This window comes from Mustela lutreola, chromosome 7 (assembly GCF_030435805.1).
Source record: "Mustela lutreola isolate mMusLut2 chromosome 7, mMusLut2.pri, whole genome shotgun sequence".
Lineage (NCBI taxonomy): Eukaryota > Metazoa > Chordata > Mammalia > Carnivora > Mustelidae > Mustela > Mustela lutreola.
In genome coordinates this window covers 133,644,940-133,668,188 of record NC_081296.1, presented here as the reverse complement: position 1 = coordinate 133,668,188, position 23,249 = coordinate 133,644,940, and the positions used below count along the sequence as shown (strand labels likewise).

Sequence of the window (23,249 nt, the reverse complement as noted above, 5' to 3'; positions counted from 1 at the left end):
CACACTATGAAGGGTAATCTGCTTTATTCAGAGTCTACTGATTTAAATGTTAATCACATTAATCATGTTAATGTTAATATAAATTCAATTAAAATTTAAATGTTAATTTAAAAAGTATCTTCCCTACATCTAGCCAAGCTGACATAAAATTAACCATCATGGTCTACCCCTTGTCGACCAGACATCCATATGCATCTTCTTAAACCATATTTAATCTCCAAATAAAGGCCACAATAAGGTCATAGTTCTAACATATTACAGATATCCTGTGTATAACCAAAACACACTCATATTTTCCCTAGAAAAGAATACAAAGTCCTTAGGTGATAGTTTTCTTCTTGCCGTCTTATAATTAAATATGATGATATAAAGTGAATACATCTTATAGAGAAAAGGGAAAAATCAAAGATATTATTATATACATATGTGTACTTACATATATCACCTTTGGTGTCAATGTAGAGCTTGTATCCAATAAACCTCAAAAAGTCATTATTTTCAGTTCTTCCTCAGAGGAGGCCCATAGATGGCAGCCATGGCACTCCGCTAAAATGGCATGATCCTGCAGCACCACTTCCACAAGGACTGGCAGGGGCACATGCCCACGTGGTTCAACCAGCTGGTTCCAGGAGATCTACAGACATAAGGCCTAGCAAGTCAAGGCATGCTGCATTGCTCCATGCCTTGCATGCAGAACCCCCTAGCCCATTGTAAAGTGTCCCAAAGTAAGGTAGCATGCCCAAGTACAAGCTGGATGGGGCTTCAGCTTGGGAGAGTTAAGGGTGGCTGGCATCCACATGAAGGTGGCATGGGTCATTGGGATTGCATTAGGCTTTCAGTGGATCCAAAAACGTGGAACAAGTCTATGGAATCCTTGTAGTCCAACTTGCAAGCAGCTCAAGTGGTATCATCCTTGGTTCCCAAGAAGGGAGACAACTCTGCTAAAGAACTCAAATTGGCTACTCAGCTAACAGGACTGGTCATACCCATAGGGAATGTCTATAAGAAGGAAAAAGCCAGAGTCATTACAGAGGAAGAGAAGAACTTCAAGGTCTTCACTAGTCTTAACATGGCCAGTGCCAATGCCTAGCTCTTTTCATATCTGGGTAAAAAGGGCCAAGGAGGGACACCTGGGTGGCTCAGCTGGTTGGGCAGCTGCCTTCGGCTCAGGTCATGGTCCCAGCGTCCTGGGAAGGAGTCCCATATTGGGCTCCTTGCTTGGCAGGGAGCCTGCTTCTCCCTCTGCCTCTGCCTGACACACTGCTTGTGCTCGTTCTCACTCCTCTTTCTCTCTGACAAATAAATTAAAAAAAAAAAAAAAAAAAAAAAAAAAAAAAAAAAAAAAAAAAAAAGGCCAAGGAAACTACAGACCAGGACATTGAAAAGAAAAAATTAAGTGTCATTGACAATTTGTAAAAAAAAAGTCATTATTTTCTTTTTCTCAATGCACAGTCATCTTGGTCGAAGGCCATAAATCACTTTGGAATAGATTGGGAGAAAGAATAGCAGGATACATTTTCAGCAGTGTACTGGGTCCTTCTCCAAGGGAAACTGGCTTTGCCTTCACTCAAGTTCAAGGGGTCCCAAGCCTATAAACTGGTTCAAATATAGGAATTAACTATGGGCCTGTGACTCTTTGCTTTTATGATTCAAATTTGACTTTTGTTCTTTTGACCTAGAACCCTCTGCTTATACAAATAAAGAATTTAGACTTGCCATGTATTTTACTCCTAGAAATATCAGGATCAGCTAGACAACAGATTTCTGCAAGTCATACTATTCTAATTGCTGCTTTGATTCTGCTGTTCATTAGAGTAACCATGCCCACCTTGCCTTTGGTGATTAAATAGCACCACTTGGTTTGATACCTTGGAATTCAATTACTTTCATTACATTTAGGTATTCCAAGTCTGTGACAGTTGTTTCCACCATAATTTCTGACTTCGGGAGGAAAACAATCACAGAGCTCTTCAAGAGTATTGGGCCTTCCCTCACAAACTTATTGCTCATAGTCATATTGAAAGGTATGTCCTCTGCACCCTCCTAGGATGGATGAGGAGATCTTAAGTGATAAATCCATTCTGACATTCCAATCTCCCTAAGCTTTTGAATCTCTTCCTCTATAGTTTATCAAGACAGTGCTGGCATTTCAGTCCATTTAGTGTAGGCCGTATCTTCTAATGTCAATGAATCTGTTGGTTTGTGTTTCGAGTAACCAATCAACTAATCAGGTAGAGTTCTTTCTAATCTCCTAAACTGCAACATTAAATCCACATCTCTGCTTAGTGGGCCCAAATCGATAAATTCTGCTTGATCCAATTTTATGGTCCTTCTACCATTATGCCACACCTGTAAATACTGACTCCCACCCATATTTCCTGGATTTCTATTTATATAGATTGGCAAGATCATGTAGTTCTTGTGGAGTGTACTACACTCTTTATGGGTGACATTTTGTCTGTTACCATAGGGGGTCTACAGGAACTTGAGTCCAGTGATAGATCTAGAAGCAAAGACAGTGGTGGTCCTGAAGAGAATCATCAGTGTCTTGAAAGGCAACTACTTCATGGGAGGTCATTACAGTTTCTTTAGGCAGAGCAAGGTTAATCTCCTCAGATGAGGATGGAGTGGCTGCTTCTACTGGCAAAGAAGACTCATGGGAGTTAAAGTGTTCAATGTCCCCAGCTTTATCAGGATCTTCCCATATGTCCCTATTCTAATTTTCAGGATCTCATTCCTTCCCAATTTATGCCTTCACTTTAATAGCAGACACCCTGTGAGGTTGAAAATTCAATTTGCATTGTAATTCAACCACTTGCAGGATGAGACTCTGAGTTTGGTTTTCAGCACTCTCGGCTCTTTGGCTGTACAGGTGATAAGGGTTTCTTTCAGCACAGAATAGAAACCTTTAGGTCATTTATGCAGCACATGAGCTGGGAATTTGATTCCTAAACTCTTCCTTCTTTTTCCTTACTTGGTCCAGTGCAATTAGGAGTAGCCAGCCAATCCCGTACTCATTATTTTGCTAAAAATATTCTAAAATATTAAATACATAGCCATTCTGAAACTTGCCTCGTAAGTATTTGACTAGGAGTATCTGATTATGAAACTTTGTGAATCTCTATTTTCACATCACACCACAGACAATCCATGTTCTCTTCACCAATGGAAGTAGTCAATGGTACTTTTGAATTTAATAAGATTAGAGAACCAATTTCAAACACTGGGCACCATAGTCTAGCCAAGTTGACACTTAAGCATTATAAAAACCTATGATTAAAAGTAGAATTAAGCATTATAAAAGCCAACAAATCATCCTTGGTGTCTTTCATTCTTACTACATTAGATCCATCAGCTCCACTTTTGAGTATATCCTGCCTCTTATCACTTACCATATTCAATATTATTGCCACCCTCATCAAGGTTATCATCATTGCTCATCTACACTCTCAAAATACTCTCTTTTTGGTTTCTTTGCTTTCACTCTGCCTTCTACCTCACTGGCCCCCTACCCTCTGAGTCCATTATTTATGCAGCAACCAGAATGGTTTACTTGAGACACAAATTTAATTGTTTCACTCACCAGCCCCAAAACTCCCATGGCCCCAACAAACTCAAAATAAAACTCAGACATCCTATTGTTAACAACTCTACATAGTCTCACCCTGACTCTCTTTCTTTGATTTTATTTCCATATTCACCAGCATTTTTATGAATTCCCCAATGTCTAATTGAAGGTATTTTTGTTTCTTTTGCCTGGAAACCTCCTCTCCCTGATGCTCTATGGCTCCATTCAGATCATTGCTCAGAAGTCATCTCTTCAAAGTCTTCTCAGGATCACTCTATTTAAATTAACTGCATTATACACTATTCCCTTACTCTGATTAACATTTCTTCATTACTCCTATCACCATATGGTATATCATACATGTATTTGTTTAATGTCTGCCTTCCTAAGTAGAATAAAACCTCCAAGAGGACAGGGGCTGTCCTGCCTTGTGTCTTGCCAAATCCTGAGACCCCAGAACTACATCTAATGTACAGTAATGCAAATCATTTATCAAATATATGAATGGCATTTATAGAGTACCCTAAGTTAGTACTCATAAGGTTGTTTAGAGGGTTAAATTTGATAATACACAAATGCCAAAGATTGACAATTATCTTCTAATTTCAATTCTTCCTTCTTTCCTAAGAGAATCCCCAATTTTTATGTACTCACATGGCTTCCCAGAATAAAGACTTCATTTCCACCCCATCCACACAGTCACACTGAACTAGTACCCACAACTGGTATCTGCAACCTCTGTCGTTCCTGCCACCTCTCTGCCTCTGGCCATGGATTCCCACAGATTGAATGAGCTTTGGGCCTTGGTGAAAATGTGTAAGCAGGATCTGAACATTCTGCACACCAAGCTATGTGCTTCCTGTGGGAGTGGGTGGCAAGTGTGGTGGGTGAAATACTACCTGCTGCTCTTAAAACTAAATCAGAAGACAATGTCAAGGAGGAAAAAACAGATAGAAAGAAGGTGGAGGAAAACATAAAGACAGAGGAACCCTCAAGTGAGGAAAGTGGTCTAGAAATTGACAATGAAAGTGTGATTGAACAAGATCCTGATGCCTCTCAAGGCATGGGAGGTGGGTGCCTGAGTGGCTCAGTTGGTTACGTGACCGTCTTCAGCTCAGGGCCTGATCCTGGAGTGCCAGGATTGAGTCCCACATCAGGCTCCCCACTCAGCCAGGAATCAGCTTCTTCCTGTGACCCACCCCTCTCTTGTGCTCTCTCTCTCTCTCTCTGTCTCTCACATACTCTTTCTCTATCTTTCAAATAAAGTCTTTTTTTTTTAAGATTTTTATTTATTTATTTGACAGACAGATCACAAGTAGGCAGAGAGGCAGGCAGAGAGAGAGGAGGAAGCAGGCTCACCACTGAGCAGAGAACCCGATGCAGGGCTCCATCCCAGGACCCTGTGATCATGACCCGAGCCGAAGGCAGAGGCTTTAACCCACTGAGCCACCCAGGTGCCCCTCAAATAAAGTCTTAAAAAAAAGAAGTGGGAGATGAAAATGTAGAGCTAACCAAGGAAATGATGGATCAAGGAAATAATAATAGTGGCTGACATTGATGCCCTAAGTGATGGTGAACTATGGAAAGCCATTGACTTGTTCACAGGTGTCCTCAAGCTGAATCTTCACTTGGCCATTCTGTATGCCAGAAAAGTCAGTGTCTTCATCAAATTACAGAGCCGAATGCTGCCATCTGAGACTATGACTGAGCTACTGAAATAAATCCCAATTCAGCTCTGCCTTCTGAGTAGTGAGGGAAAGCACACAGACTTCAGGGCCATTGGAAAGATGCAGCACGTGATCTTGCCCATGCTTGTAAACTGGATTATGAAGAAGATGCTCATGCATGCTGGAAGAAGTTCAACCAAGGGCCCTGAAAATTGCTGAACATGTGAGAAAGGATGAGCAAAAACATGAAGAGCAGAAGATCAAATTAATAATAGAAAGGGTTAAGAAGGCTTGGGAAGGACATGAGACAGCCCAGAGGGAGGAAGAAGCTAGAGGACCATCAGGAGCACAGGATGGCTCCTTCCCAGTTTACTTTCTTGGAGGAATGCCTGGAATGGGGTAGGGTATGCCTGGAATGGCAGGGATGCCTGGGCTCAATGAAATTCATAGTGATCCAGAGGTTCTTATAGCCACACAGGATCCAGAAATTAATGGTGGCCTTCCAGCATGTGGCCCAGAAGCCAGCAAATATGTCAAAATGAGAGCAACCCAACTGGCAATTAGTAAATTGCCAGCCAAAGGACTTTCTGACAAATACAGCCCGTGCTGAAGGAAGAGCAACTTTGATCACCCAATGGACGTCATGATAATACAAACAAGTGTACCTCTGACCATTTCATGGAGAAAACTAGGGTGCTGTGAAGAGAATCTCTACTCCTCTGCCCCACAAGCAACTGAAACATTTTATAGTGGTTTGCCATTAGGGTATTCATTCAGATAATGTTTTCCTACTAGGAATTACAAACTAAACACTTTTTTAACCTTCAAATATTTAAGAACAATTTAAAAGGGTATGTTAATTCCTATAATTTCTATTTATTTATTTATTTATTTATTTATTTATTTATACATACTAATCTTTTCAAGTTTTTTTCCTTTGGATTAATTGGGCAAGGCAGACACTTCAGTATGGAAGATTTATTGCTTAGTTTGAGTGAAATGAAGGTTTATTAGTGGGAAGCAAATACAGCATTTAAATACATAAAGTCTGGGTTGAATTTATGGTTTCTGAGGCCTTTTGACTTATCTTTTTAAATGCTTTACTTTTTAAAACATGATTTATTTCAATACAACCATTGGGACTACCAGTATTGCATTAGGATCTGGATGGGTACTAGAAGTACTTAGCAGGGCAGCTGCAATCTAACCACTACTTTTATATAGCATGTACCCTTATGCAGATGCATTTAAATCTTTTTTATTTAAATTTAAATTAAATTCACTGTGGTGAAGGGGTGATTTTTATATATGCGGAAGTGAAGTTGGATTACTTAGCTGTGTTCTTGTCTGATATAGAAAATAAATGTTTCACATTATTTCCACACACACCAAAAAAGACTCCATTTCCCACCATGCCTTTCGGTCAATATTGATCATGTGATTAGTTCCTGCCAACATGGCATAAGCAAAGTTCCACAAACTTCTTAAAAGAGATCATAAAAGAAGTGAGTAGAGGAGTTTGCCCCCCCTTCTCTTCCTTGCTGACCGCAGTTTAGATATGATGGATCTCCAGAAGCTCTAACATCCATTTTGAAGCATGAGATGACCTTCAGAATAGAGGTTGGCAGTGGAGGATCAGGAGATACAAAGAGCCTAGGTTTTTGCTACCACAAAGTGACATAATATGTTCAGAACATCTGAACCTCTGAATGTGAGCAAAAAGTAGATTACTTTCATTTTTTATTTATTACCATTTTGAGATTTTCTGTTTCTTACAACCGTACCTACTCTTCACATTTTTAACACATAAATTGACCAGGACAAACTTTGGGTCCCAATAAACCCTTAATAAATATTATCTTTTACTTGGTATTACCATCATTGCCTTTTTTTATTTTTTTCTGTTTCTATATCTCTTATTAGCATTGTTTGTTGTTAAATGCTATGTACTATACCAAATTTTAGGGATATGGGCAAGAATAAGATAGATCGTTGAGTTAAAGGACATTGTGGTTTGGGAGGGTAGAAATAAAATTACAATACAACATGTATTGTGCTTTAATGTTTTAATAAAAACGTGCTATGGGAACAAATAGAAAGAAGAGCATAGGAAGTCTTCCAGGGGGAATAGAGGCAGATTCATTGGAGAAGACATAAATCTTGAAACAAGATGTAAATATGTTAGTAACTATCATGAGGACAAAAGGTTGGGGAGGGAGAGAGAGAAGCAAGAGGAATGACTGCATAAGGACTTTCCAATTTGGTGAGCAGGAGTAATTTGGATCTTACAAAAAGAGAGAGAGAGAAAAGAAAAAGAAAAAAAAAGGGGTTGTTTTCGTTTTTGCCTTTAAGAAAGCCCCGTCTCTTATCTTACCCAATACTTCATTGCAAATGTGAGGACATCATATTAAAACAAAACAAAACAAAAACAAAAGACAAGCAAAAAACATCAGCACCAAAGAGTTTGAGTAAAAGATGAGTTAATATCTTAGAAAGCAGAGTGGATTTCCAGAAGGAACTTATATAATCAGGACTATTAAATCATGATGACATATCTTAGGTTGAAATTATTGGGGGATAGAGGTGGGGGGAGGAGGTTAGGAGGTGGCAGGACAGAATATACAAATGTATAAAATTAGAAAGACCATCTGAGGGAAAGATACCTACTTAAGGTTCTTAAGGCAACAATTTTTAAAGTAGTTTCTAAAAATTACACTCTAAGTACTCCCTAGTCTATCCCTTATATTGACAAGCAATAAGGAGCTTAGGATAGTATTCATTTGACTTTCATTTTCAGGGCAATTTCTGTATACATTTCAAAATCATCATCCTACCTTCACTGTATGTTTTTGCAGTGCAAGTCAGAGGATAAGGGAAGGATAACTAAGATAGCAAAACAAGGATGGACAGTTTGGGACTTCCTCCTTAAGACATCTTCACTGTTGTAACCTCAAGGCTTCTGGTGATTGCTAATTTGGATCCTCAGGATTCTTTTTTTTTTTTTTTTTTTTTTAAAGATTTTATTTATTTATCAGAGAGAGAGAGGGGGAGAGAGCGAACACAGGCAGACAGAATGGCAGGCAGAGGCAGAGGGAGAAGCAGGCTCCCTGCTGAGCAAGGAGCCCGATGTGGGACTCGATCCCAGGACGCTGGGATCATGACCTGAGCCGAAGGCAGCTGCTTAACCAACTGAGCCACCCAGGCGTCCCGGATCCTCAGGATTCTTGACATTGTCCATTTAACCTCCTGAAACTAAGCTGACCTTAAATTTACTCCTGAAATTTCCCATACCTCTAATACTAGATTTAGCATTTGCTCACAACTTCTCTAATAGTGACTCTTGATTTTTTTTTTTTTTTTGTCTTAATAATCTCTTCCATTGGCAAATTATTTTAAATGCAGTTTTTAACATGCCTTAGAGTCAAGTGCATTTCTGGGCAAATAACACACCTCTGAAAATACAATGGAAATCTATTGAAAACTATTAGTTGATCTATAAAAGTCTGATTTACAGATTTTAAATGTCAAGAATGACTGTAAAAAAAACCCAAAATAAAATAAGCAAAGCAAACAAACAAAAATACTCCACAAGGCATCACTTAAAGGAATTGATTTCTGGGACTGAAGAGGAAAGGGATAATAACATTTGCTTAATATTAATCTACTATAATGTATCCTTCATGTGAGCTTCTCTTTGCCACACTCTAAAGCAGCAACCCTTTTTACTGACCATATAATTCAAATCTTTCTTTGGAGAAATATGCAATAGTTGGTAATTGCATGCATTCTAAAGCATCTCATTTTATGCCCCCCAAATGCATGATTTACTTTGAATGATAAATATGGCTATGAAATGGAGTGTTTCCGGCATTCACAGATCAAATGTAACTAGGGAGAGATAACTCAGATGCATCCTGATGTTTTATATTTCCATGCACTAATATTTGCTTCACACCATATGTCACAGTTACACAAAAAATGTGATAAAGTAGAACAGCCCAGTGGTTTTCTCTTCCAACATCTGGTCTTCTGAGGAAGTCTAACACTTTAGAGATTCATGTTTAAATCCCCAGATAGGTGGGATAATCAAATGCCTTGGTGACAGGAAGCAAAGGCAGTGCTGGAAAGTCTTCCCATTATCAAATTGGCATCAGTGAAAACTGTGATAATCTCAACTGAGTTAAACAAACAGACCTAGAAGTCCAGTGGACCCTCCATGGAAAACACACACAAAGTCCATTCCCAGAGCAGTAAAGAGAACCAGATGTCAGCCTTTTAAATGGTGACTATCCATCAAGCCTTCTGACTCTTCATTTTGTTCAATGCAGTCCAGCCCTGGAGGGACCACAGCTACCTAAGGAACAATAGCAAAATCATCTTCCTAAAGCTGGCTTGGCCAGTCTACACAGAAAAAGACCAAGACCACATCAGCTAAATTGATGGAATTTGCAACACATGCTTGTGTCCTTGTGTCTCCAATCTTTAAAAAACAAAAAACAAAAAACAAACAACAACAACAACAACAACAACAACAAAAAGATGGGGAAAATATGCTTTCATATTTCTTACTCCCCTGCAGGAATAAATTAGCTATATTTGTTCTCTTCATTCCCTTACATGTTCCTTGTTCTTTATGCGGACACAATATGGATACCAGCCCTTCCATTTCAAAGAAGCCCCTGAGTGGCCACCTTAGAAGCAAAACTTTACCTACCCTTTCTATCTTTATTTTGCATCACCACCTCATTTAATATATTATTGGCTGCTCTCTCCTTCTCAGAAGAGTTTTTCCTGCATGAAATGTCCACGTCTCTGCTTTTCTAATCACTCTCTGTAAATCTTTCATTATTATTATTATTATTATTATTATTATGTCTTTACTTTGTCTAGACACTCAAATTTTGATGTTTAGCAAACCTTGGTCTTAGGTCTTCTTTCTGTCTACATCTCTTCCTGGGTGACCTAACCCTCATCAACACTCCAGGCCTTTATCATCCATATGCTGTTTCTGTTGATATATTCTCTTCTATTTAGGTCTTTTGTCCACTCTTCTGTACCCTGTGCTGTACTGCAGGAAGCTTATCTCTTAGGAACTCTGTCATCAGTTTTTCGTTTGGTGGTTTGCTTTTGTCAAGGAAGAACCAGCAGGAAATTAGATACCAGGTAAGATACTATTATCTTTCTGGCTTCTTCCCTGCCAGGCTCTGGGTTAGCAGTGGCTGCATTTCTTTACCAGAAACCATCGCTGTTAGGCAGGTTTCTTCTATAAGTATAGGTCTTGGAGATTCCAGTAACTTCCCCTTTCCCTTTCCCCCTCAAACTGAGAGGTGGTAACTGCTTTCAGTTTTCAACCTGATCCCAAGTTGAAAATTGAAGTCCTCATTCCGGGGGACTTCCCCACTCTTGCCATGTTCCTGAACCCAGTCATCAGCTTTGTAAATAGTTTATTCATTAAAGTCTTTTCTTGTGCCTTCTTTCCAATATGACATCTATTTGTTGCCAAAACTCTGACCCACAGTCTGAAATTACCCTCATCTGTATATCAAGTTCATCTATCTTGCTGGAGGTCGAGATTCAAAAACTACTATGCTCACTTGGATTTTCTAGAATATTTAAATACTAACATGGACATCAATGAACATATGAGCTTCTCTTCCTCTATCTCTGTATTCCACTTTACAGGAAATGACATTTGCTATTTTCAAGCCAGAAACATGGAAGTCACCTTTATCCCCTTCTTTCTTCCAATTCTAATTATCCAGTGAAATACTAAATTTTACCGAGTCTGCTCTAAACATTTCTTGAACACATCCATTTCCTACATTCTCATTGCTTTTATGCTAAACTAGACTATCTCCAACTTTTGTCCGGTCTCCCCTATGATACATTTTCCATAGCAAAGCCAGAATGATCTTTCTAAAAGGAGATGTCATTATATCAAAACTCTATTTAAAAATCCTTAAAATGGATTTCCATTACCTTTGGATAAAATCTAGGCTTCTTTCCATGGTTATGTGCTTATCCACTACCTGATCCATTCTCTGTTGTAACATTTATTTAATTTGTTATTTAAATGTCACCTGCCTCCATTAGAGTGAAGGTCCACAGGTTAGATGTTTGTCTTGAATTGTATTCCCCTAAAATTTATATGTCGAAGTTCTAATTCCCAGTATCTCAGAATGTGACCTTATTTGGAAAGAGTCATTGCATATGTAATTAGCTAAGATGAGTTCATACTGGAGTAGGGTGGGTCTCTAATCCAATATGACTGCTGTCCTTCTGAAAAGAGGAATTTGGACACAAACACAGACACATGTATAGGGAAGGTGACTGAAAAAAGTGGGGAGAAGATGTTCATCTCCAAGCCAAGAAAACAATCCCAGAACAGATCTTTCCCTCATAGTCCTTAGAAGGATTTAGTGTGCCAACACCTCCATTTTAAACTTCTAGACTCCAAAACTATGAGACTATTAATTTCTGTTGTTTAAGCCACTTAGTTCTAGTATTTTTTTTACAGCAGCTTTACAGGGAATATGTCCATCTTAATTATTGTGGTACCCCAAGTCTCTGACAGTGTCTCAAACATACACAGTAGCTATTCTACAAATATTTATAGAATGATTGAATGAATTCCTGTAATTGCTGTGAAGCAAAATTTCATATTGGGCATGTAGGTCAGACCAATCTGATGGAGCTTAATTATTGAAGTATCAAGAGTATCTCATTAAAACCTGATCCCAAGTTGAAAATTTAAGGACAATGTTTAGTCAAGTCCCATCACATTTAATATTAATTAATTAAGCAGGAAAATAGAGTAAATTTTCCACCAGAAAGAGAAATAAAATGCTGAGGGTCGTTACTCAGCTAGAATAATAACATTTTAAACATACCGTATCAAATAAAATAAAATGCCATATCAGCTTTACCTTATTCTTTTCATAAGCCCTTTAGATTTTTCTTATCCAAATAATAGAGAGTCATTATAGTCAACAGGAAATCAAGCATAGAGGGTTGGAAAAATTTGAATGGGTCCTTTGTCATTTTTACTTACAACTGAGGCCACCAGGCAAGGAAGGTTATTTAGTTGCTACTTTTTGAGTTTGTCTTTTCCTAAGTCAAACCTGAGAGTTTCAACACCCTCAACAGAGTACTTATAGGCCAAAGGTTGGAAACCTTATTAAAATTTCATGAACCTGAATACAATGTATTGGTTTATTCAGCTTTCCTTGGTGTTCCTAAGGTATACATGGTTCAGCTGAGGCATGGCATGTGGATTTCCTAGTGAATAGTGAATTCTGTAAGTTTATATGTATTCAAAAATGCATATCTCTTAACCCAATATCACATGTTCAACTTAGCTAATATCTTGGAAATCAGAGCCTCCTTGGCATTTGGGGCACCATAGGTTGGCATTTCACAAATGAAACAGTCCTCTTTAATTAAATAAAGACGAGTCATGATGATAAGTGGTGACTATAATTTGAATTAAATTATATTCTGAATGGTTAAGTCTAGAAAAATCAGCAGCCTAATAAAACTCATTAGTATTGACTTTGACTTGGTGACATCAACGATCTCTTCCAATTTTTATTCTTCAGGTGTAAAGTCACATACATGACACTGGTGCATGTCTTATGAAATGTCATCAAGCTTCCACCTTCAAAGAATTGAGAATACTTGAATTTGACCACTTTTAATAGCATTTCTCTCTTATTAACTGCTATTTTGTGCGTCTAAATCACGAATGAAACCATTAAGTGCAGTTGATATTTATACATACCAAATGGCTCTGTAATCCCAGTCAAGTTCTCCATGAACAGAAGCTAAACGATCAGAACCTTGCACTTTCTGTAAATAATTAATCTGTTCACATGGCCATCTCTCAAGCAGAGAAGTTCTCACTCCCTGGCAAATTTTTGGCCTAGATCCTGAACTCTGTCATGTCATCTGAACTGGAATTCTTTTTACTAGTATGTTATTTGAATCATTGTTTTCTTGAGCACTGGAGGCTCTTGCTCTGATAACTAATAGTGCTTTACTGCCATAACATTTTCTCAGCTATGCCCTGCCATAGTCCCTCATATGGTAACATCCATCTTCTAGCCATGTAGATTTCCCTCTTACCTTGAACAATTCAGATCCCTATATCTCATCACACCATTGGCCTTGTAGCCAGAGATTTCTGTAGTCCAGGAAATGGGAAGTTGGGTGATAATGAAAGACATATAGTTTGCCTTTGTTACTAATCCTGGGCTCCCTTTTCTACATCCATGGACGCTTGGAATCCTGGTTCACAAACTCATGGAGGTATATTGGTGCCATGATGGTTGCTCCATGGACTCCTATCGGAATCAGATGTATCCTTTAAAAAAGTTTATAAAAGTTTTAGAACACTTCTTCCATCATCAAAATATTTTATAATCTTCTCCCTGTTTCAGTCTTCTATCATCATAGCAATTAGAAGACTGATTAGCACCACTGCTACCTGGAACATGAATTCAGAGAGAACTGTCCTTGAAAATCTTCCAATTTAATCCTTGTTTGAGTGAGTAGAAATTCAGTTTTCTATTCCTTGCAAATAAGTGATTTCTAGCAAGTCATTTAATTCAATCTTTCGTATCAAAGAAACTTTTACCCTATTTTAAAATTTTAAGAGTTGGGGAAAGAAGACAAAGATGAAGAAGAAGAGCAGAAAAGGAATATGAATGACTAATTGAAAATGTCTTTTGTCTCTGAAACACCAGGACCAGTTTCACAGACTTTCCAGTTTTGTCACATTAGGTATCCTTAGATCCTCATGATTCAGCTGGTTTCAGGTAACTTGTCCAAGTATCCATGAAGCAATCATGAAATCAGTGTATCTAGTCAGCATGAAACATAATTATTGTTTTTAAAGATCCTCAAATATTCTTAATTATGAGCATCTGAGGTTTAAAAAATATATCTAAAGGATAAGTTGTTTTTGAGTTTTGATATGAAGTAGAAGAAAAGGGACCCTAATACTGACCTAAGTTATTAACAAAAAGATTTAAGTGTCAATGAATAAACGTCGAGCATATAAGGATGTTTCTTATATTTTTTAAAAGAATCACTTTCAGTTTATTAATCTTTGTAATCCAAATATTCATAATTATTTTTGAAAGAAAGGATAAGATTACTAATAATCATTATACTTTGAAGAATTTGAAAGAATTTGAAAGAGAAAACTCTAGTGGAGAAAATGTTTCAAGATGCAGGTTAATGTGATCTAGCAAAAACACTGTGAACTCAGGCCTTTTATAAATACGTGTATATATATATATATAATATATATTATATTATATATATAAAATTCAATATTTGCCTATTAATAAGATGCCAAAGGTCAGGATTACAAAATGTGCTATAAGCACAGTTCATCTTTAGAGGAAGAGCGATTACATCTTTGCCTGTTTCCTTTAGATTGACAGTACTATACAGTCAATCTGTATATTATACAGTAGTGCATAGATCAATAATATACTATACTAATATGCCTTGATAGAATATCAAATCCTAAAGATCTGTTCATAGTTTGGCTGGTCAACATTTCTCTAATTTTTTTTAGAAAAAAGCACAAAAAGCACAAGCAATTTTCTCTCTTCCATGTTGGTTTCTAAAATAATGTCCTCACGGAGCCTGCAGGGAAACTTGGGAATTGGAGCTCTTTTTCAATTAGTAAAGGAAAATCAAAGAGAATTTCCAGTAGCGACTCAATTAATCCAAGTCCAGCAGGGAGTAACATCCTAATAGTTGGAAAAAGAAATGGTGGGAAGATGCCTAAAATTCATTTCTAATTCCAAAGCTGAAAAACTGAGTGGCCTAAGGCCATTTTACCTGCTTCTGGTCCTTCACATTTCCCTCTTGATGAAAGATAAAAAAGTAAAAGTAAATTTAGTTTCATCACGTAGCAAGCGTTCAGAATATTTACATACTCTGCTAACAGTGTTCCTAGAGCAGTGCAAAGAAGGGGCTTAGAGACTGACGAGGCTATTAATTGCTAGTTATGTCCTACATTACGTTTGTACACCTCAGGGCTTCTTTGATGTCAAGAATATTTTTGCATTTGTCTTCATTCTCAGATAGTCCAACCTTTCTGGATGGGGAGATATTTATCCGTGTAGCCGAGACAGTTTTGATAGAAGCAGTTTCAGTTTTAAATCTCTCTTGAGAGGCTCTCACATCTTGTAGGCTTACCTAGGCTGATTCCAAGGAAGTCTCTCAAGTAACTCGCCTCAGGCCATGTGCATGCATTTAGCATCTCACTGAGATTCCACTGAGTTAGCGGTTTGTTAAAATTGTTTTTAGAAATATGTTCCTGCGTGTTGAAGCTCCAAATAATATCTAAATTATCATTTGTGAGGCATGAAGGGGAGTGTGACTGTCTTCACTGCGTCCCTCACGGGCCAAGGCCCGCCCTGACAAAGCACAGGGTGAAGCTCTCATCTCAGAGGAAAGACACAATACCTCCAGCAGCTTCACCCCGGCAGCAAAATGCAGCAGAGCTCCAGGGTAGACACAGCTCATTAGGACAGTGGAGTTTTGCTTGCTTCCTCTTGACTGATGAAACAATGTGCATCTTTTCTTTTTTCCAATCAAAATGCAGATTAAATTTCATCATGCACTACAGGTGCTTTGAAAGAGCAAACTAGTTCCAAAAAAAAAAAAAAAAAAAAAAATCTATTGTGTTTGACTCGTCACACATATTCTTTCTTCTGTTTGGAATGTCTTTCATCTTTTCAACTTGGAAAAAGCCCAGTTCTAAAGGAAGAAAGTCTTGCTTGGGAACCTTGTTCTCTCCCCAGTTAATCTGAGTGCCCATCTACGGATACCCAGACCCTCCCATGACTCCTATGTCATAGCACTTTTCCCACCCTAATACAATGTTTGGGTCACTCTCTGGATCACTAGACTGTAACCTCCCTGAAGCAGAGGACAGATGTCATCACTTTAGTATCTACAGGGTCTTTAAGTACAATTACCTAGCACAGAGGTAGACTAAAAGAAGCATGTTTAGTGAATTAATGTACTTAGTGCTGTCCAACAATCAATGCTCTCAATAAATAACAATTTAGATGTATATATCTCTGTCATTACTCCAGCACTTCCAGAATGCACACTTGGATGTAGATAATGGATTATCTCTATTTTTTAATTTAAAAAAAATTATTTATTTATTTGACACAGAGAGAGAGAGCACAAGCAGGCAGAAAGGAAGGCAGAGGGAGAGGGAGAAGCAGGCTCCCTGCTGAGCAGAGAGCCCGATGCAGAGCTTGATCCCTGGACCCTGAGATCATGACCTAAGCAGAAGGCAGAGGCTTTAACCCACTGAGCCACCCAGGCGCCCCATATAATAGATTATCTTTAAACTCTTACTTGTCCTAGAATGCCCTCTGACTCAAATGTGGTTTCTTGCAGCCATAATTTCTTCCCATTTATCTTTTTTATTAGACTTTGAAAAGAGGGAGTGTGCCATGCTTCCTGTGGCTAGCAGGTACAATAATAACTACTTTTTTTTTTTTTTAAGAACAAAACAGGTATATTTCTATTGAACTACATAACTACTTTTTAAATAAATAAACAAGCAAACACGAAAAGGTAGCTGATGATGCCCATGGCTGGGCAGAGGGCATGGCTATTGAGGATTGACTCAGTAGCTACACAGTTAATCAGATAGAGGTGGTTGGAGCTAGGATACAGAGGATTTAGGAAACTAATAATAAAAGCCTTCTACAGACTAAATAACACTATCCACAGTCAAGATAAAAGAAAAATCATCTCCTAAATAAAGATGTTGCCATAGAAATAGGAGATGTGATCTTACAGTGTAGAAGGGTTAAAACTTTGTTCATTGATGAAAAAGCTTCTTTATTAAGCTTAGAATTAGAAAAAACAACCTTGAGTTATAGCGATGTAGGGGATGAAAGAGGGATGGTCTGTAGTACAGACCTGTAAGAGGCAGTTTTCCAAGGGAAAGGACAGGTTGTTTTGACATGGGCCTAAAGGGAAGATATGGGGACATGGTCAGTTCCAGCCATGGACAGCTACCAGAGAATTATAGGGAAATAAGCCTGGAAAATCCCTTTTCCACCTAAAAGGTATGTTCATTTCCAAGTGACTTGGCTTCTTTTCAATGCTGGCCCATCACCTATTAGAAGAGAGAATCATTTTAGAAGCCTAAAGCAGCCAACGCAGATGCTTTGACAGTTCTGGAATGCCTCATCGTTTCATCAAAGCACCCAGACATCAGAGCATTGTACTGCACCAATGGGAGACCAGCCTTTTATCCTGATGCTTATGGGTTCTTAGGATACACAAACACTTGGAAACCACTAAGGGGAATTACCAGCCAAGGTACCACATCATGTAGCCAGCCATGATTACCAACAGAGCCCTACTAACACCAGGGCATGTTTTGTTAAGAAAAATTAAAAAGTTACTCAGCTGTGAAAACCACTTCCCATTCAATTGTTGCCAGTCCCAAGGTGCAGTTACACGGATCCAAGTTAACAGCAACATACACACATACACACACCCTTCAGTTATAAATCAGGACCCACATGACTTAGCATTGAGCCTGGCAAATAACTAGAAGTGGTTTTTCTTTCTTCCCCTTCTTCCAGTTGGCCGACAGGTATAACAAGCTGACTGAGCCTGCAATCAGCTCCATCAGAGAGTGTGGATAAAAGAGCAAAAGGCAGAAGGATTTTCTGTGTCTAGCCTACAGAGCATCCCCTGGGAAATCTGCAGAAGTGGAAAACACTTTTCAGAATTACTGCGATATACTACCTGTTCATCGGAGGTGCTTACAGTGATTGAAATGTCCTAATTAAGTTTCCCATCCACCTTGCGGACTGGGATTGTAAAGGTCATTAAAGCAGGTACTGACCAACTAGTACTGACCCAACACTCATGCACAGAGCCCTTGTGTCACCATATTTTTTATCATTATATTCTGTATAGCCAGAGAGAAGTCAAGCCAGGTCCCTGTTCAGTTACCTGCCTCTGCTCTTTAAAATTTCAGGGATATGGTAAAGCCTATGATGTGTGTGTTGGGGTGGGGGTAGGGTGGGGTAAGAGGACATGGAATGACAGGAAGGGAGTATGAAAACTGAGGAGGAATGGGATGGTGGGAAAAGCTCATGGCTTTTCTTACTGACTGATTTTTAGTAATGATGGCAGTGAATGAATTCCCAGGTAGTGTACTCCAGTATTCTTAATGAAGAGATTAATGGATATGGTTCATTCTTAATAGTTATTTAAGAAAACTGCTAGGGCGCCTGGGTGGCTCAGTGGGTTAAGCTGCTGCCTTCGGCTCAGGTCATGATCTCAGGGTCCTGGGATCAAGTCCCGCATTGGGCTCTCTGCTCAGCAGGGAGCCTGCTTCCTCCTCTCTCTCTCTCTGCCTGCCTCTCTGCCTGCTTGTGATCTCTCTCTGTCAAATAAATAAATAAAATCTTAAAAAAAAAAAAAAAAAAGAAAACTGCTAGATTTCAGGAAGTCAAAATGTTTGTAAGTTTTTTTCCCTGTCTTAAGAACCATTTCTAAATGGATGATTTCCTTGTCTGTGCCTCAATTTAATCCCAATATTTTCATATGGGCATTGCCTACTGAAAAGCTTCCTCCCTCTCTGGTGGATTCTGGAGATACTTGACGGATCGTCCTCCTCTCCGTGCATCCCTCTAGCCTGTTTTGGAACATCCGCACCATGTTACCCAGGGCTGTTACATTCTTCCAGGACCCTTTACCCCACAGGACTGCACTCCTGTCTTGAGACGGTAATGGGCACTTGCTCCTGCTGGCCCTGACCTGACTTTGCACGGGGATGGACTCCTCCTCTAACAAGAAGAATGTGAAAGCTTGCCGAGGAAGAAAAGGAAAGAGCTTTGGCATTAAAGTCTTTTCTTTTTCTCCCTTGCATGTGGTCCAGATTGTTGAACCAGTTTTGGTTATTATCTGTTTCTGTAACATGCAGTCCTTGTAGAAATCCTGCTATATGCAGCACCCAGCTCCATTTCTGACCACGTGGAGCATGGGTTTTGGTGCCAAACAGCCTGGATTTAATTTAGCTCTAATCCTAACTCCCGTTTATGACCTTGGATAAATCACTTAATCTCTCTCTGTCTCAGTTTCCCATCTGTAAAATGGAGTTAAGAAGCTATTTTTAGGGGTGCTTGGGTGGCTCAGTTGGTTGAGCATCTGCCTTCAGCTCAACTCATGATCCCAGGGTCCTGGGATTGAGCCCCGCATCAGGCTCCTTGTTCAGCAGGTAGCCTGCTTCTCCTTCTGCCTGCTGCTCCCCCTGCTTGTACTCTCTCTCTCTCTCTCACTGACAAATAAATAAATAAAATATTAAAAGAAGAAGAAGAAGAAGAAGAAGAAGAAGAAGAAGAAGAAGCAGCAGCTATTTTTACTTCATAGGGTTGGTATGAGAGTTAGACTTTCTGGGTTTTCCACAAGCCTCACATCCCTTTTGTCATTGGCCCAAACGTTTGTCTTAGGACATCTTGATCACTAAAGTATTTGAATTTATAGTTAAGTATTTTCAGAGTCCTTATTGCCTACTACAAAATTTTGCTTAAGAAATAAGTACTGTCACAGGAGATGTTGATATTAGATAAATAACTGGTAGAAATATTTATTAAAATTAGAGATTCTTTTCTCCACATTCATTTTGAGACATTTGGAACCCAAACCATCAGGTAAATCATGCCCCTCTGTGCCCAGCAAGGGAAGCAACAAAAAAAGGAGAGCTGGCCCTGGGGCAACTTGTAAGTTAATTCCTCCAATGAGTGTAATAACACATGTTCTATTTAAGAATCATAAAGACCAGTTGAGTTAAAACAAATTTTATATTCGACTGTATGAATATTGGAAGTTCAAAGAAAGGAGGGCCGGTGGGAGCTTCGGCAGGCAAGACACCTCATGGCCTTGATCAATCAAGTTCAACGGGAAAGGATGAAGGAAGACCGCTCTCATCTGGACAAGGATGGGGAGGTCAAAGCATAAATAATTGTGCAATTTTTGGTCTAATTAAATAAACTTCTGCTTCATGAAAAAATTTATATAATATATCCCTTCATGTTCTAGATTTAAATTTGGAGAACCGAAACACACACAACACTACACACCTATTTTAGTTCTTGCTGACACATCCATCAAATATCATTACAAAAAAAAACAAACAATAAAACCCCCTAAAATCAAAAGGCTCCACCAACGACGGGAGGCAGATCTATCTTCAGGGCTATTCTAGAATAAAACTTACTGTGTTTTTTTCACTGGCTGATGCTTTACAAATTCATTTATAATTTGCTGCTGGCTGCTCTTTGTCTCTCTGGTGTTTCTGCTTTCAGAGTTCTCCTACCCTTCATAGGTCAAGCATTAGATCTCCCTCCACACCCTCAGCTTTAATGCTTATTTTGCAAGCTAAAAAATTCATTTCAAACACCTGTAAATCTTCTCGCACTTCATCAATAAAACCATTAAGTAATTTAGGAACTAATGGAGTCGATCTTGATGCCCCCCGCCCCACAGCTGAGTGGCTCCCCTTTCATTTCTAGCCCCTTCCTGCCCTTTTACCCACTTGCCATTCCACACTCTGCCACAGGCTGCTATTAACCAATGATTTTTACGCAGAAGTCTGTCAACTTACGTTTGATCCATATGCTCATGTATTTACAGAGTAGATATTATTTTGAAATCGCCTTGTAAAGACTGAAGAGAGGAAGAAAACCAGGGAAAGCTTTTTATTGATAGATACGAAGAGACTGAGAGATTGATTCCCTTGGGGATACACCAACATGGAAGACTATATAAATTTGTGAATGCCCCCGGGCCTTATTTTGTGAGATGGGACCCTGAAATATATATTTTGCTGAATTCCTTGCTACTTTCTCTCCTCCTCTTACTGCATTCTCTTCCTTTCCACTGTCAGACTCTCTATACCTGGAACCCTCTTTGAAAGAGACATTCATGATTTATTTTGTGCATTTATAAAGTGTCTTTTTTTTTTATAGCATCTACAGGTATCTCCTGCTTTCCAAAAGTTGGCGTCATAGTACTTTGTTCTCATAGGAGACCTATGTTAGTGCTTATTTTCACTAACCAAAGGAAATCCGAAGATCATTTTTGCTCTTATTAAACTTATGTTACCGTCCTAAAGCAGAAAGTGGGGGATACCCTTGCCAAAGTTTCATAGAAATGCTCTAATTCTGAATAGCAGGGGAAACCTGGTATTCATTGAATTTTGAAATTAAACATAAATTATGTAGTATCACAATAGGTAGTATTACACTAATTGCTTCTGTCACCACAGGGCACAACTGGCAAACTACTGAAAATGGGGAAAACATATCAAACAGCCAATAGCAAAACCAAATCAATGTGCTCTGCATTAGAACCCCATAAAGGCAGGTTTCAATGGAAACTAGGGGTAAAACTTTTGTGAAATTTCGTTTCAGGTACCACTATTACAGGTGAGATGATCTGTGATGTGTGAATAGGGGTCTCCATCCTTGAATTTGCCATGAGAAGATTTAAGTGGGGATCTGGGCTTGAACAAAGATAGCCAGAAGGAAATTAGCAAGCGCAAAGCAGTTTACTAAGGTGAAACCACACACTCAAGGTGGGAGAGCGGGGCAAGTTCCTCCAGGCCTGGCCTCCGTGTTGTTTTCAGATTGTTATTGGTCACTCTGGGCTGGGAGGAGCTGTGACAAACAGTGGGGTGGTGTCTAATGGAGACTGTTTCCAATCCTTCCAGAAACTCCTCCCATAGGTTGGGAGGAGGAGTTTTTGACCCTCCACAGTGTGTACCAGAACTATCTCTGTAGCCTCTCCTCTATGGACTGTACCCACAATGCAAATGTATTTCAGTGAGGGTAGGGGTTAGTCTGGGGCAGAGGAGGAAGAGGAGAGTCCTATCTGCTCCTGTTGTTCTTTGGTCTGTCAGCCCCAAGGTCTTAAAAGCCATAGTCAGGATGTTGTACTCCTGGGCTTTTAATGTGTAGCTTTTTAATCACCATCCTTGCCTATGGCTAAGGTCTCTATCATTCCCCTTCAAGGACTTGGGAGTCTGCTTCACGTACTCCTTCCACTGCTCTGGTCTAGCTTCTACCTAAAACCACCACCTCTTTTACGTGGTGAAAGACGTTTCACCATTAAATTTTTAATTCCCAGGATAACTTAAATAAGATAAAGATCAGTATGTCTCGCAGAAACATGAAGGATTGTAACAATCACGTGTTTTACACCATATGGAGAGAGGAGCACTGCCTAGTTCATTGCAGATGCAAAAGACAGACTTTCCAGAAGAATATATGGAAATTTTGGCTTTCCAGTCAGGTGGGAGTAAGTGTGGCAAGATTTGCTCTCTGATGTAAACAACTGGAAAATTAGGCAAAATATATAAAACAACTGTTTTCAGACACTGGACCACAGGCAGCACAGAACTGATTCCTTAGAGAAGGAAAACAAATCAGGTTTTTGTTTTTTTTTAAATTTTTTTAAAATTTATTTTCAGCATAACAATATTCATTGTTTTTGTACCACACCCAGTGCTCCATGCCTTCTATAATACCCACCACCTGGTTCCCCCAACCTCCCACCCCCCTACCACTTAAAACCCCTCAGATTGTTTTTCAGAGTCCATAGTTTCTCATAGTTCACCTCCCCTTCAAATTTCCCCCAACTCCCTTCTCCTAAGCCCCCATGTCCACCACACAAATCAGGTTTTCTGCTTAGAATTGCTTCCTAGAGTTTTATGGAGAGCAAAGGAACTCAGACAGACAGATCTTGGTGTTTCTACCACATTGTAGAAATAGAGGTCAGAGCACTGGGTAGATAGAATTGTGGATAGGTACCAGAGAGAAGAGAAAGACATAGAGACCAAGCTTCAGAAATCTGCACTAGTCACCTTGGTAGCTGCTGCTGAATACTTAGCTACACATGCATAAAATGAACATCTATAAATTAGATAAAGAAATCTTAGGGAGAAC

At 39.0% G+C, this 23,249-nt stretch overlaps 2 pseudogenes; both read left to right on the top strand.

Moving 5' to 3' along the window:
- The first annotated feature begins 535 nt into the window (after positions 1-535).
- On the top strand, positions 536-1,416 carry LOC131837259 (large ribosomal subunit protein eL13-like; annotated as a pseudogene).
- A 2,922-nt stretch (positions 1,417-4,338) lies between these two features.
- On the top strand, positions 4,339-21,754 carry LOC131837258 (hsc70-interacting protein-like; annotated as a pseudogene).
- Positions 21,755-23,249: the final 1,495 nt, after the last annotated feature.